Here is a 14,103-nt window from a genome sequence, read left to right as displayed (position 1 = left end):
ATTTAAAAAGATGAAAAAAAAAATGAATTATAAATCAATTATGCAAAATATAAACTTATGATAACAGTTTTGTGAAAATTAATTGTTGACTTCTTGAGAAAAAATAAACATTTTTATGATTTTGTTGTTGAAATTATAATAAACATTTTTAAAGACTTTCATAAGGTTTATGTTTTTATTTACCTGATTTTTACATGCATCCTGTATTCATTAAACATTAAAAGTGAATCCAATGTATTAAGTAATTGATAACAATGTATTGAATAGAAATATTTTTATTAAATTATTAGTAACACCATTGTTTAAATAGGACTAGTTAGACAATCCTTATGGAACAAACGTTTGACTTTTATTCTGCCGTCATATGGCGGCCTCTAGTCATAAATTTAAAAAACTATTAACAGAAACTTAATTCACTGCAGGATTCTATTCGAGTATATTTTTAACTGTCTCATAATTAATGCAAACCTGTACACGGATGCCAGATTGTGAAGAAAATATAAGACTTTAATAAAATGCTTATTGTTATTATCGTTGTATGCGTCTAGTGAAAGATAACTTGACTATTTCGAGCGAATATTTCAAATTGTTTTTGTACTTTGAGACTTGCTAAATCTCAATTGGTTAGTAATCTATTTAAATGAAGTAGGTAAATGCTGACTTTTTTTTTAATTTTTATTAGTTTACCAGATATTTAATTTGGTTATATGATTTGCTAGAAAAGGATTAAATATTTAATTGAAATACACTCGATTACTATCGTCTTAGAACACTCATGCGGAGGTTTATTTTTTAGTCAAGACTTAAGTTTTATAATTGTTTAAAAAAGAAAATCTTTTTAAACAATGGTTTTATGTATGTTTTGAGAAAATTAAATTTTCAATCTTTTAATCTTTAAAATGACGTTTGAAAATATAGTAAATTTATGGGTATGGTTTTTTGATAATGGTTTTGAAACAAATAAACACATCGATATGCCACAACAAGAGGCAACACATATTTAGGGACAAATTAATCTATGTGTTGGGATTAAAGGAATAATAATTAACAACACTTTAATAAATAGTATCCTTTATTTTATTTATTTATGTATTTTATAATATAAACACAATTTTTGTATTTCTGTTTACATAAATAAGAATGTTTTTTTTTATTCAACTCGCCGATTTGAGCTGTTTATTAATGAAATAATTTTAAATTACAAAGTGATAGATATTGCAAAAATTAAATTCGCATTATTTTAATAGTTATATACCACTAATCAAAGTTCTAATATCTACACATAGACAATATTAACGAAATAATAATTCTAGGTAAAAAAACAAAACAAAATTGTTTACATTAATAGTTATAGAAATTGATTGTAACATTGTTTTCATGAAATAAAATAAGCAATGTATGTAGTGCGAAACACTATTGGCACTGGTTGATGGTTGTTTTGCTATCGAATACGTATGAAAAACGCGTGGTGTCGTTAACAAACCTTCCTCTTCTACCTCAATATATTTTTTTGGTTTGCATTTAGATATTTTTGGTCAAAATGCTTACTGCATGGAATTTTTTTTTAATCGGGTAGCTCCAGACTTTCCAATGCAGCATTACCTACAACAATATTATTATTAACACAACTGAAAAAAAAGCAACTTTCTGCACAATAAAATAAAAAAACAATTTAAGTTCTGTATTCAAAATATAAATAACTTGGCAGTTATGCCAATATATGTTTAAATATATATATATATATATATATATATATATATATATATATATATATATATATATATATATATATATATATATATATATATATATATATATATATATATATATATATATATATATATATATATATATATATATATATATATACAAACAACACAGTTTATTAGGGCTGCAGTCAGTAGGTTTGGTCGGGATGTTATAGAAACACTCTTTTGACTTTTGGTCGAGCTTTCGGAATTCTTTTATTCCTTCTTCAAGACACTGTAATTAGAAGAAAGTGTAAATATTTACAACATATCTCAAATTGTCATTACAACTTACTAGTCGTTGAGATTATTTTTGTAAAGCTACGGCACTCAACATTAAAAACACACATATAAAATATAACATTTAAAATAATGGACAATATACATTTTAAAATTTAGTTGGAAAGTTAAAATTTTGTTCACATCTTTTCATGGTGTGTTTTGACTGATCCATAGAGAACAGAAAAAAAAACAAAAATAGAGTTATTTAAAAGTAATTAGGAGTTCTTGCTATTATATTAATGGAAGTAGTAGTAGTAGCAAGAACTCCTAATTACTTTTTAATCACACTATTTTTGTTTTTTTTTCTGTTCTCTATGGATCAGTCAAAACACACCATGAAAAGATGTTACTAACAAAATTTTAACTTTCCAACTAAATTTTAAAATGTATATTGTCCATTATTTTAAATGTTATATTTTATATGTGTGTTTTTAATGTTGAGTGTCGTAGCTTTACAAAAATAATCTCAACGACTAGTAAGTGGTAATGACAATTTGCGATATTTTGTAAATATTTATACTTTCTTCTAATTACAGTGTCTTGAAGAAGGAATAAAAGAATTCCGAAAGCTTGACCAAAAGTCAAAAGAGTGTTTCTATAACATCCCGGCCACACCTCTACCGACTTTTTAAAAACGAATTTCGAGATTCGTTAGCTAGTTGAATTGGAGTGACTTCAGTCACCCCATGGTTGGTAGCTTCTTTGGTAAAATGATCTGCTGTTTTATTACCAGTAATTCCGGTGTGAGAAGGCAGCCATATGAGAGAGACTGTTACATCGTAAGCAGAGAGATTTTGGTATATGTCATGAATGTTTTGAACTAATAGGTGCTCAGTGAAAATTGTATTGACTAAATGGATATATGAAAGTTAATCTGAACAAATTACAATATGTCTGTTTTGATGTGAGATGCATTTAAAAGCCCACAATACTATATAGTTCACCTGTGCAAACGTTGAATATTAAGGGTAACCGAGATGATCTTACAAGTTCATATTTAGTGGTTACTGCACAATCAATACCAGTGGTAGTTTTAGAAGCATCTGTATAGAGAATTAAATTCTAAAAATGCTTTCTTTATAAGAAGGTTAGAAGATTCAAGTTTGTTAAAAATAGTGAGTGAGGTATATATTGAAGGGAGATCTTTAGCCCAGAGGGGAAGTAAAGGTAGAGGAAATGAACTAGTCAGAAAAAGGTCAATATTTTTAAGTAGTGGACAAATTAATTGAGGTATAGGTTTTATGATAAGGTGTTGGTTATTGTTAGTGGAAGAAGACGGCATTGTGGCAATTAGGGAATGAAAGGGATTAAATGGATTTGCAGATGTTGATACAGCATACGAAAGTAGAAGTGATTATCGTCTTAGGGTAGGAGAAAGTTCATTAGATTCACGGTCTACACTCTCAATAGGACTAAAGCGAAAAGCGCTCAGACCTAGAAGTAGTTTTATTGGCACCCCATCGAAGATGACTGAGGGTTTTAAAAATGTTCAACCTTTTAAAACAATTGATTTTAAGTTCAGAGATTCGATTTTTTCAATTTAATCTGGAGTCAAACATAAAACCGAGAATTTTACAATAATTAACACCAGAAAGTAGAGAATTGTTAAATAAAATTTGGGGTAAGGGAGTGAAAATCCCTATGGAAAATTTTATTAATTTGGTTTTGCTCTCAGAGAGTGATAATCCTAGTCTGTTAAATCTATCTTGAAGTAGATTTACTACACTTTGTATAAGTTTATATGAGGATGGGACATATTTAAGATGGCAGTAAATGATTAGGTCATCAGCGTATTGAACATATTTGATGGGAGGCAAATTTCGTTGATGGCAAGAATGAATAAAATTAAACTTAATGCAGATTCTAAAGGGACACCTTAATTTTGAGAAAGAGATCGAAAAAGTTTACCCTTGGCAAGGACTTTAAAGATTCTTTCAATTGGATATTTTTTTACAAATGAGAAAATATTACCATTTAAATTATAGTGGAAGATTTTGTCAATGATTGCTTTTCTGGAGATTAAATAAAATGCCCATTCAACGTTAAATATAGTTGCTACGACATCTTGTTGATTATAGATTGCTTAAGAAATGTGTGTTTGAAAAATAAAAAGTTATCAATAGTAGACCGATTACGTCGGAAGCCGGATTGAGCATCGGGAATAATATTATACTGTTTAACGAACCACGTGAGTATTTCATTGATCATTGTTTCAAGAAGTTTGCAGGTAATACAAGTAAGAGAAACCAGACGAAAGATATTGGAGTTATAGAGGGCTGGTCAGGTTTTTTAATTGGAATGATTATAGAATTGAGCCAAACATCTGGGAATTTTTGTGTGTTCTAGATAAGGTTATAAATTTCGAGAAGTTTGGAGAGAGATGTATTAGAGAGATTTTTTAAAAATATATAAGGGATATCATCGGGATCATCAGCAGATTTTGTACATGAAAACAAGGTAAATTTTAGTTTATTTAGGGTAAACAAGGCGTTCATAAACTTGACATCGTGTGGAGTTGACGAGATGGTGGAGAAAGATTCAGCGCGTAAAGAACTGGGAGTAAAAGCCATATTACTTTGATTGAATCTGTCTTCAACCCTATTAGCGAGTGTGGCGGAAATGAATTGACTGTCAGAGATAACTGTGTTGTTGAAGATGATAGGAGAAATAGTTAGGCTATAGGAATGAAGGATGACTAAATTCATAGGATGAAGGTTAGTTTTATTGACTTGGATTTGTGAAACAGTTTTTTTTATAAATGAGAGTGGAGTTATCATATCCACTGGTAACTTTAACATCCTAATATATAAGACTAAATCTGTGGCTGGAAGGCAAAAGGGGATAAGTCGATTTTTTGCGAAATAGTGTTATGTATACCATTCGACAGCATTTTTGATTCTGCACAATCTTGGTAAAGAGAGTTAAGTGAAAGTTTACTAATTAAAATATTATTATTGATCAAAAAGGGGTAACTTGGCTACAATTTAATCGTTACGACTGTTTTAAGGATATAACTCAAGATATCTTCTGGAGAGCAAAATAGTAATTACTAGTAAAATGGTATATGTGCACATATTTTCTAACATTATGAAATTAACTGAGAAGCAAAACGATTTAAGTCATGTTAACTTGAGAATTATTCGAAATGTGTGCTAGTAAAAAGCATTAAATCAAGATAACCCCTTTTGCCGGAATGTGATAGAAGAAATATATATGAAAGTATTGCTAGGATATACAAAGTTATCCCTTTTTGCAAGAATGCGGTGTCCACGCAAATCATATTCGTATCAGTTTCTTGTCAGTACTTGTCTAGATTGTGAAGAGAGCACACGCAAATTTTATCAAGGAACGTTCACTACGATGGCAACTCGAAATAACAATTATTATTCCTCCACGTGTGGTATAATTGTTGATTATTGATCACTACATTCCATACTTTTTTTTAGTAAAAGAAAATATACAGCAAGATTTTGACTCAGACAACAACGTAAAAGACCCGGCCTATGATCACATTCAAGAAGACCACCATAGTGATTCTGACACCGAACAGGAGAAAAATGGCTCAGATGAACCAAATTTTGAAAACAATGAAGAACATGGCCAACCAATGCACACAATATTGAAACGAAAAGTAGGAAAAAGAAAAAATAGACAGGTTTTACGAAATACGGGTAAAGGATATGAAACAGACAAAGGAAACGCAATAAAGCTAGGCAGTCACGGTCACTGCGAGATTGTAGAAGAAAGTGTAAAAAAAAATATTTGGTGAACATAGATTATCTCTGTTTCAAAATTACTAGAGAATGGGCAACTCCGGTAGAAGGGTAAGTTATATTGCCTCATTAATTCAAATTTCTGACAAGAAGATTACTACTAACAGAAGTGATACTGATAAACCTTCAAAAAATATAGGGAAAAGTGTTTTACATATTTTATAGAAATCCAAGGAGGAAGAATCCAATGCTGCAAGGTATGTTTTTGTGCTATTTTTGACGAAAGTAATAAATTTATAGAAACTGTTACAAAAAAGAAAATGTCATCCAACTGTGGTATTCCTATGGCTGATAGCAGAGGCAGGCATGAACCAAAAAACAAAATTTCCGAATCTAGAATGGAACTCGTCTATAGTCACATATCAAAATTTCCTGCCTATGAGTCTCACTACTCACGAAAACATACTAGTAAAAAGTATCTAGTAGCAGAATTAACAAAAGCTAAGATGTATCAAATGTATACATAGGACATAACATCTGAACCGGTTTCTTATAAAGTTTACTCTCAAACAATCGATAAATTAGGCTTAAAGTTTAAAAAACCAAGCAACGATACCTGTAACAATTGTGATATTTTTCAGAATCATATTAATATTAGTAAGACAGCTGATGCAAGGAAAAAATATGAGAATTTATTATAAGATCATCATATAGAATTTGAAACTGCTTACGAATCAAAGAGATTAGACAAATTAAAATGTATAAACAGCAAAAGTCAAAAAATATTTGTATTTGACTTACAACAGGTTTTTCCTATTCCTTACTTACAAACTAATACCGTGTTTTACGTGCCAACGAAATTGCTTCTTGTTTATTTAAGAGTTTTGCTAATTTACCTTCTGAAATGCTTTCTGCTAAAAGGAATGTTAATAAAGAGAAAGAAGAGAGACAATAAGACTGAAATTTGCTGGTGAAATATGAAATGGCTAAGATACACCAAGGAATTTGGCATTATTAATTTTAAAACATCGCTTCAGGAATATCAGCCATTTCAAGAAATAAATTTTAGAAGACAAAAAAAAAAGATACACTCATCGATATCAAGAACATTACTTTAGATAATTTGTATGATAAGCCAAAACAAATAAGTGAAAAAAAGTAAGCGATCTTTCAGACCTTATTATGTTAGTTGATGAGAGTGCAAAAGAATGTTATCGTGGACTTGCCCAAATCCCACGAAATTCACAAGATCTGGATAATACTGCTGACACAGATCCAGACATAGATAATTATTTTAATGACGATTTTTAATAAAATATTCTAAAACAAATATTTGTGTAGTTTATTATTTTAAAGAAACAGCTTCCGAAAAATATTTGTGTTCATCAAAATTTTTTTTTCTTCCTGCGAAAGCTATTCTGTTCGTATTATATAGAATATATGTTTTTATTTTGTGTTTAGGATGCGCCTTTAATTCTCTTTCTAAGTATCATCTTGATCAATTGTTAATTTGTAAACGTATCATCAGATTGCTATAGAAACCGCCATGTTTAATAAACTTTTTGAAAAAATTTACGTTTTATTTCTTGTTCTGTCAATGCTATATCCAGAACAAAATATTTTCTTTGCTTTATTGTGGTTGCCCTTTGTAAGTAGAAATAACTGCAGTTAACACTACAGTGCACATATAATGTTAACCAAGTTACTACCGAGCATAAGGGTATAAATCTACATAACCCGCTTTACCAAGATGATTTTATGTTCATTTCAACTATAACTTGACTTATCTCCTTATGCTTTCTTGAAATAATTAAAAATAATAAATATCCTAAATTTTTTTTTTAATTTATCAAAATATTGGACACATAGATATTAATTTAAGAAAAAACACTTAAATATATCTAACAGAATGTAAGTCGGATCTAGAAATATACAAACGTTACTAATATTACGTCTATAAGGTAACAAAAAGACCAAATGAACTAAAAATGTCTGTACTGAAAAACTTCCAAATGAGAGTTATCCCCTTTTGCCTTCTAGCCACAGAAATAAAGTAAACTAAATTGTAACATATAACTTTTAACGGGTTTTTACCCAGATATTTAGTGGCTCAAAAAATGTACACCTAGACACTGATGATGGAATATGGATTCCGAAAACGATTTGTCTTCATGACATAGCCCGTTTGGGTTTTTTAATTTATGTACCTTTTATAAAGGATTTGAACAAATTTTTTTTTGTAATGATCTTTCTTTTATCTTAGTATAGATTAGAGCAAGATCTTTCATTAACGATTGTCAGCGGTATGTCAGTGGTAAATTTACTGGCTTCATTTAGACTTTAGAGGGTCGTTGGTGCCTAAGGAATTTTCGAGAAATTTTTCAATATAATTCTAGAAAACCCTAATTTTTGTGTTTTTATAGGATTTGAGTGCAGATTTTAGTTCGAAATAGTTTATACGAGAGTTCGGATAATTGGTATCTTGTGAAACTGAGGATGAATAATGAAAGGGCGAAGGAAGAAAAGAGTATATATGGTTAGGTCCAGATTTGTTGCAAATCTGGACCCAATTGGACGTATAACTCACAGCTCTGGGGTTCAGCTAGCAAATCTAATATTATGATAATACAAAGATTCCAATCAAAAACTCTGAGAACAATCGCTAATGCACCTTGGTATATCCAGAATGATGCAATACATAGAGATCTTCAAGTACTAACAGTCTCTGAAGAGTGCAAAAAAACTTCTGAACAATATCAAAACAGGTTGCGGGCGCATCCTAATACCCTGGCACACAATCTTCTCAACAACCAACAAGCGAAGAGATTGAAGCGACATGACCCCTTGGACCTACCTCACCTATACTGACAGAGCCTACAGCAGTGGGAGTTACGCCTTCAACAACACCCAGCCATTGTGATCAGTGCCGCTATCAGTGCTTTAGTGCTCGCGTATTAGTGTATGTGCGCATCCTACCGGTAAAAAGCCAATTTGTGTCGTGATGATTTGGTCACTGGGCCTTACATCTCTCTGTCATGTAAAGACAAAAAATTTTACTTATTGTTTTCACTGCAAAACAGATTGTACAAATCTTAAATGTTAATAAAAAAAAAAAAAAAAAATTTTTTCCAAACTGGACTTAGGCTAGTATTTGAAGGACATAAAGTTTTCTTACTTAATTAAATAAAATCGTGTCTAAATTTGACAAAAGATGAAGTAAAAATATACAGAGAGCAGAAAAAATGAATAAATGCGAGAGAAAGAGAGAAATTCTATTTATCATGTATGCTGTGATTAGATTTGACATCAGAAGATTTATCAGAGGATGCTGTTATATATACTCTTGTAAGTCGGAGGTAGGCTGTTCTTTTAACTTTTTTAAGATTCTAGTGATACGGTTTTTTAGTGACCTTTTCCTTGTACCTATGTAGAGCTGCGATAAGTCCTTTTGAATACCATCTTTGTTGGAGGATTTTTAAGCTTCTTGTAGTGGGGTGATACATACAAAAGAGTTCTCAAGAAATGTAATAAGTTGCGTGGAATTAAGTGTAAAATTAGTCGGATTATCTTTGTAAATCATTTTGATAGCGGAAATATAATAAGGTTTCATCGAGTAATCCAATCAAAGATTAGATTTGGACATTTTTTGGCTGGTTTGGGTGGCATCGAAAATGTCGAAGGAGGAAAAGAACTTAATAGAGCAAGAATACTGGATGAAGATAGAATGGTAGGAGTATCAGGAGGACTGTCATTGAAGTGTCCCCTTTTTTGTCCTACTGCCAACATGCGCTTTGAATTAGTACGACGAGAGATGGATAAATCCATAATGGCAGCCAGGATGGGTATGTAGTTAACGGAGATGGACTCAATTTCCGAAGATAGAAATTCTTTTGATGAAGGTAAGGATTCAGGATTAAGGACTCCTTAGAGTCAGCTGAAAATGAAGAAGAGGGAGGAGCATTAGCTGCAATGAGTGTGTGATCTGGTCAACTGGAGACTTTGCAATCAGACTCCACGGTACGACCCGTACGCTTACAAAGAAGACAGTATAGTCTGTCAGAGAATAAAAATATTTTAAAGGATGTATTTTCATGGTTAATTAACAGAGAAGATTGCATTTCTAAGTTCACCTTGTCAGCTATTACAAATGTTACCCTAGTAAAACTCATAATATATGCCTATTGATCATCTGATGTTCCGTATTTTTTAGGGACTGCTCGATTAGTGAATGCGGAATGGAAGGAGATACATTTGAAATAAGGATTCTTTTGGTTGCAGAAAGAAGCCTGCAGATAAAGATGACGGTGGAATTAATTATGACGTTCGGTGTATTAGTTGATCAACGATGTCGGTAGAAGTGAGGAAAATGCAGATTTGATTATTCGAAATGCGAGATGTAAAAGTAATATTTTTTGGATAAACTATTTCAGCAATTTCTTTAATATATTTAAATAAAACAGTATTCAAAATGGAGTGCATGACAATAACTTGTCCCCTTTTAGAAAACGAACGGGAAGGAGGTCTAGAGACTGCGGCAACGACATATGATTTTGGGATGGAATTGAAGTTGTTTAGTGTAAATGTAAATATTTAATTGCTGTTCATGATGTGTAGTCCTGGTTACCCAGACCGTAACACAATACCTAAATGTGAGTACCTAATGGACCCTCTCCCAAACTGGAAAGAAATAAAAAAAGGATCTCACCTATTTCTTGGGATTTTCACTGGTTTTTTTTTAATTACACCAATATAGCCGCAATTAAATTCGACTATTGAAATATAAAACCAAATTTGATACTCGTTTTCTTATCACATTGTGATTAAAGAACTTCGTTTCGTATTGTTAACTCGTCGATGAATTACTTTATCTGTTTAACACTGTTTAAATCTTTAAAATCCGTGAGGAACTTTAAAAAAGGTGTTTAACCTTTGACAGTTATTGGACGTTTTTTGATTCGATTATTTGAAGCTTTATTTATAAACTTCAACATTTTATTAAAAATGCAGTTTGAAAAAGTGCTTTTTAGCTTCTAAACATTTATACTACTTTTGATATTTTTCATGTCATACGGCTGTACGTAGGCTCAATAAAAAGCTGGTGTAAAAGCACAATTAAAAAAAACAGAAATGTCCATAACCAATAACAAGAAACAAGCTGAGATATTGCAGCGGACAGATCTACCTTGCATTTTTCTGTGGCGATATTTTACGAGTACCATTATTTTAATGTTTCAAAACTAATTTACTTCTTCACTGTGTATGCCATTTATAAATAGAATTATAAAATTTAGATATTCTTTTACGATGTGTTTAATTTTCAGCTTTTAATGTTAATAAACAATGAAAATATTTGCAATTTCTTAAACAAGAAAAAAAATGCTATTTGATTTCCTCTAGGCCATAGAAGGTTTTGGATTTTTTTTAAATGTTTTTTTTTTTATTTGCTTTATATTGAGCCTACATACAAGTGTATGACATAAAAAAGTCAAAGTTATTAGAAATTTTTATATGCTAAAAATTTGTTATTCTTCAAACTGATTTTTAAAAACAAATTTAATATAACCTTGATGTTTTTTTTTAATAATTTAAAACGAAGACATAAAAATCGATATCTATTTACAAAATAACCCTAGAGTGACTGTTTGGACAAGTACAGTTGTTTAAATAATCGGTCTCCTGGATAAACAAATTGAATAACTTATAATAAACTGTATAGTCGTTCTATATGATATTTAGCACACTTTAAAAACTCATTAACTGCCATAATTTTAAATAGTTGTATTACATATCGTTATACAAAAAAGAAAGTTATTTATATTTATATTATTTATATTTATATTAACATTTATAAATTTTACTTTAAAAATAAGGGTTTTTAAATTATCTCGATCAATTCTTTATGTATTTTAATTATAAAAATCTCAATATTAGAGAACATTTTATGATCTATAACTTTTATTTTAACCATATATCTCTAACATGAATAAGAAACGTTTTATGCGCATAAACTTTTTTCACTTTTTACGATTGTTTAATAAAAAAGCAAAGCAAAATTAGCTGGAGTCTTTACATAATTGTCATCAGCTACCCCTCATATACCTTTTAGAGACTTTAAATACCTGTTTAAGATTTTTTCAATTTTTTTAGAGTTGTAGATCATAAAAACTTATGTAATTTTTGAGAGAATCCAAATTAAAATACATGAAACTATTAACTGAAATAGTTGCAAAAAAAACCTTATTTTTGCAGTTATTTATAAATTATAATAACTAATAAAGTGCGCTAAATATCAATCAGAGCAAATAGTTTATAGGTTATTTATTCTGTTTATAAACATTTATAATAACGTTGATATGGTTTATGCCACAAACTTATTTAGAGGCTTATGAAAAACTGGTGAAAAACACACTTTCTAAAAAAAACAGAATCTTCTATGACCATTACTAGGCAAGAGAGCATTTTATATTTAAAACCAAAGCATTTTATTCTTAAAATCATACTTCCATTGTCTATTAACAGTAAGAGCTGAAAATTGAATGGGCCCTAAATGAAGATCTGAATTGTGCGTTCCAACATGGCATATGAGGTAAAGAAGTAAAAATTTATAACGCGTTAAAATGATGGTATTCGTAAAATACCGCTTCGGAAAAGTAGAATAGAGAAACATTTGAGCTCGGTTTTTTTTTAGATTTGAACTTTTTCAAAATGAAGCGCGATTGCAAAATTTGCAATATCTTGGCTTCTGTAAAACATATTTTTTTTTTAAACTGGGATAGGTCAACAAAAAGTTGTTTACATAATCGCTTTCTACGATAAACAAATCGTCACTATTTTTATTAGTTACATTACATACCATTATGCAAAAACAAAGTTATTAAAATTTATAAATTTCTGCAAAATCAAGGGTTTTTTGCAGTTATTTTGGTGAATTATTTATATATTTTAATTTAGAAACTCACAAATGGAAGAACTTTTTGAATCTACAATTTTTATTTTAACTATTTTTCTCTAAACTGGATAAAAAACGTTTATAGCCAAAATCACCTGTATGTCTTCACAGATTTATTATTAACTAACCCTCATATATCTTTTAGAACCTTCAAATATCTGTATAAAATTTTTACGTGAAACCAATAATTTTTTCCCAGATGGACCTTTGTATAAATTAGTTCTACGATAAAGATGAACTTATTTCTACTTTTCAATACAATAACTAAAGATAGCTAAGTAAATACATATTTAAATATCTAATACTTTGTTTATGTTTATTAACTTGATTTTACTCACTAATTTGTTTTTCCGAAGTTTATTATATCATAATTATAATACCAACGAAAACGTAAGTTAATTACGTAACGGAAAAGGTGTAAAATAAAAGAATATAAAAAAAGTTTCTATTTACTTACCAGAGTGTAATATCCATCTTTGACAAGGCGAAGGATTTTTGTCGGAAATCTGAACATTCTTAATCCATGAATTTTGTATGGTGATAAACCACATTTGTAATAACAACAAATGTTTCCGGCCATCTGTAAAAAACCATTTATTTATTATGGAAGTAACATTATTTTAATTTAAAATCACTTTTTTCAAATATTATCGAATGTATGTATTATCATTGTTTAAATAGGACTAGTTAGACAATCCTTATGGAACAAACGTTTGACTTTTACTCTGCCGTCATATGGCGGCCTCTAGTCATAAATTTAAAAAACTATTAACAGAAACTTAATTCACTGCAGGATTCTATTCGAGTATATTTTTAACTGTCTCATAATTAATGCAAACCTGTACACGGATGCCAGATTGTGAAGAAAATATAAGACTTTAATAAAATGCTTATTGTTATTATCGTTGTATGCGTCTAGTGAAAGATAACTTGACTATTTCGAGCGAATATTTCAAATTGTTTTTGTACTTTGAGACTTGCTAAATCTCAATCGGTTAGTAATCTATTTAAATGAAGTAGGTAAATGCTGACTTTTTTTTTAATTTTTATTAGTTTACCAGATATTTAATTTGGTTATATGATTTGCTAGAAAAGGATTAAATATTTAATTGAAATACACTCGATTACTATCGTCTTAGAACACTCATGCGGAGGTTTATTTTTTAGTCAAGACTTAAGTTTTATAATTGTTTAAAAAAGAAAATCTTTTTATACAATGGTTTTATGTATGTTTTGAGAAAATTAAATTTTCAATCTTTTAATCTTTAAAATGACGTTTGAAAATATAGTAAATATAAAAAAAACACATCGATATGCCACAACAAGAGGCAACACATATTTAGGGACAAATTAATCTATGTGTTGGGATAAAAGGAATAATAATTAACAACACTTTAATAAATAGTATCCT

This window comes from Diabrotica undecimpunctata, chromosome 11 (genome assembly GCF_040954645.1).
Source record: "Diabrotica undecimpunctata isolate CICGRU chromosome 11, icDiaUnde3, whole genome shotgun sequence".
Lineage (NCBI taxonomy): Eukaryota > Metazoa > Arthropoda > Insecta > Coleoptera > Chrysomelidae > Diabrotica > Diabrotica undecimpunctata.
This window is presented reverse-complemented; position numbering follows the sequence as displayed.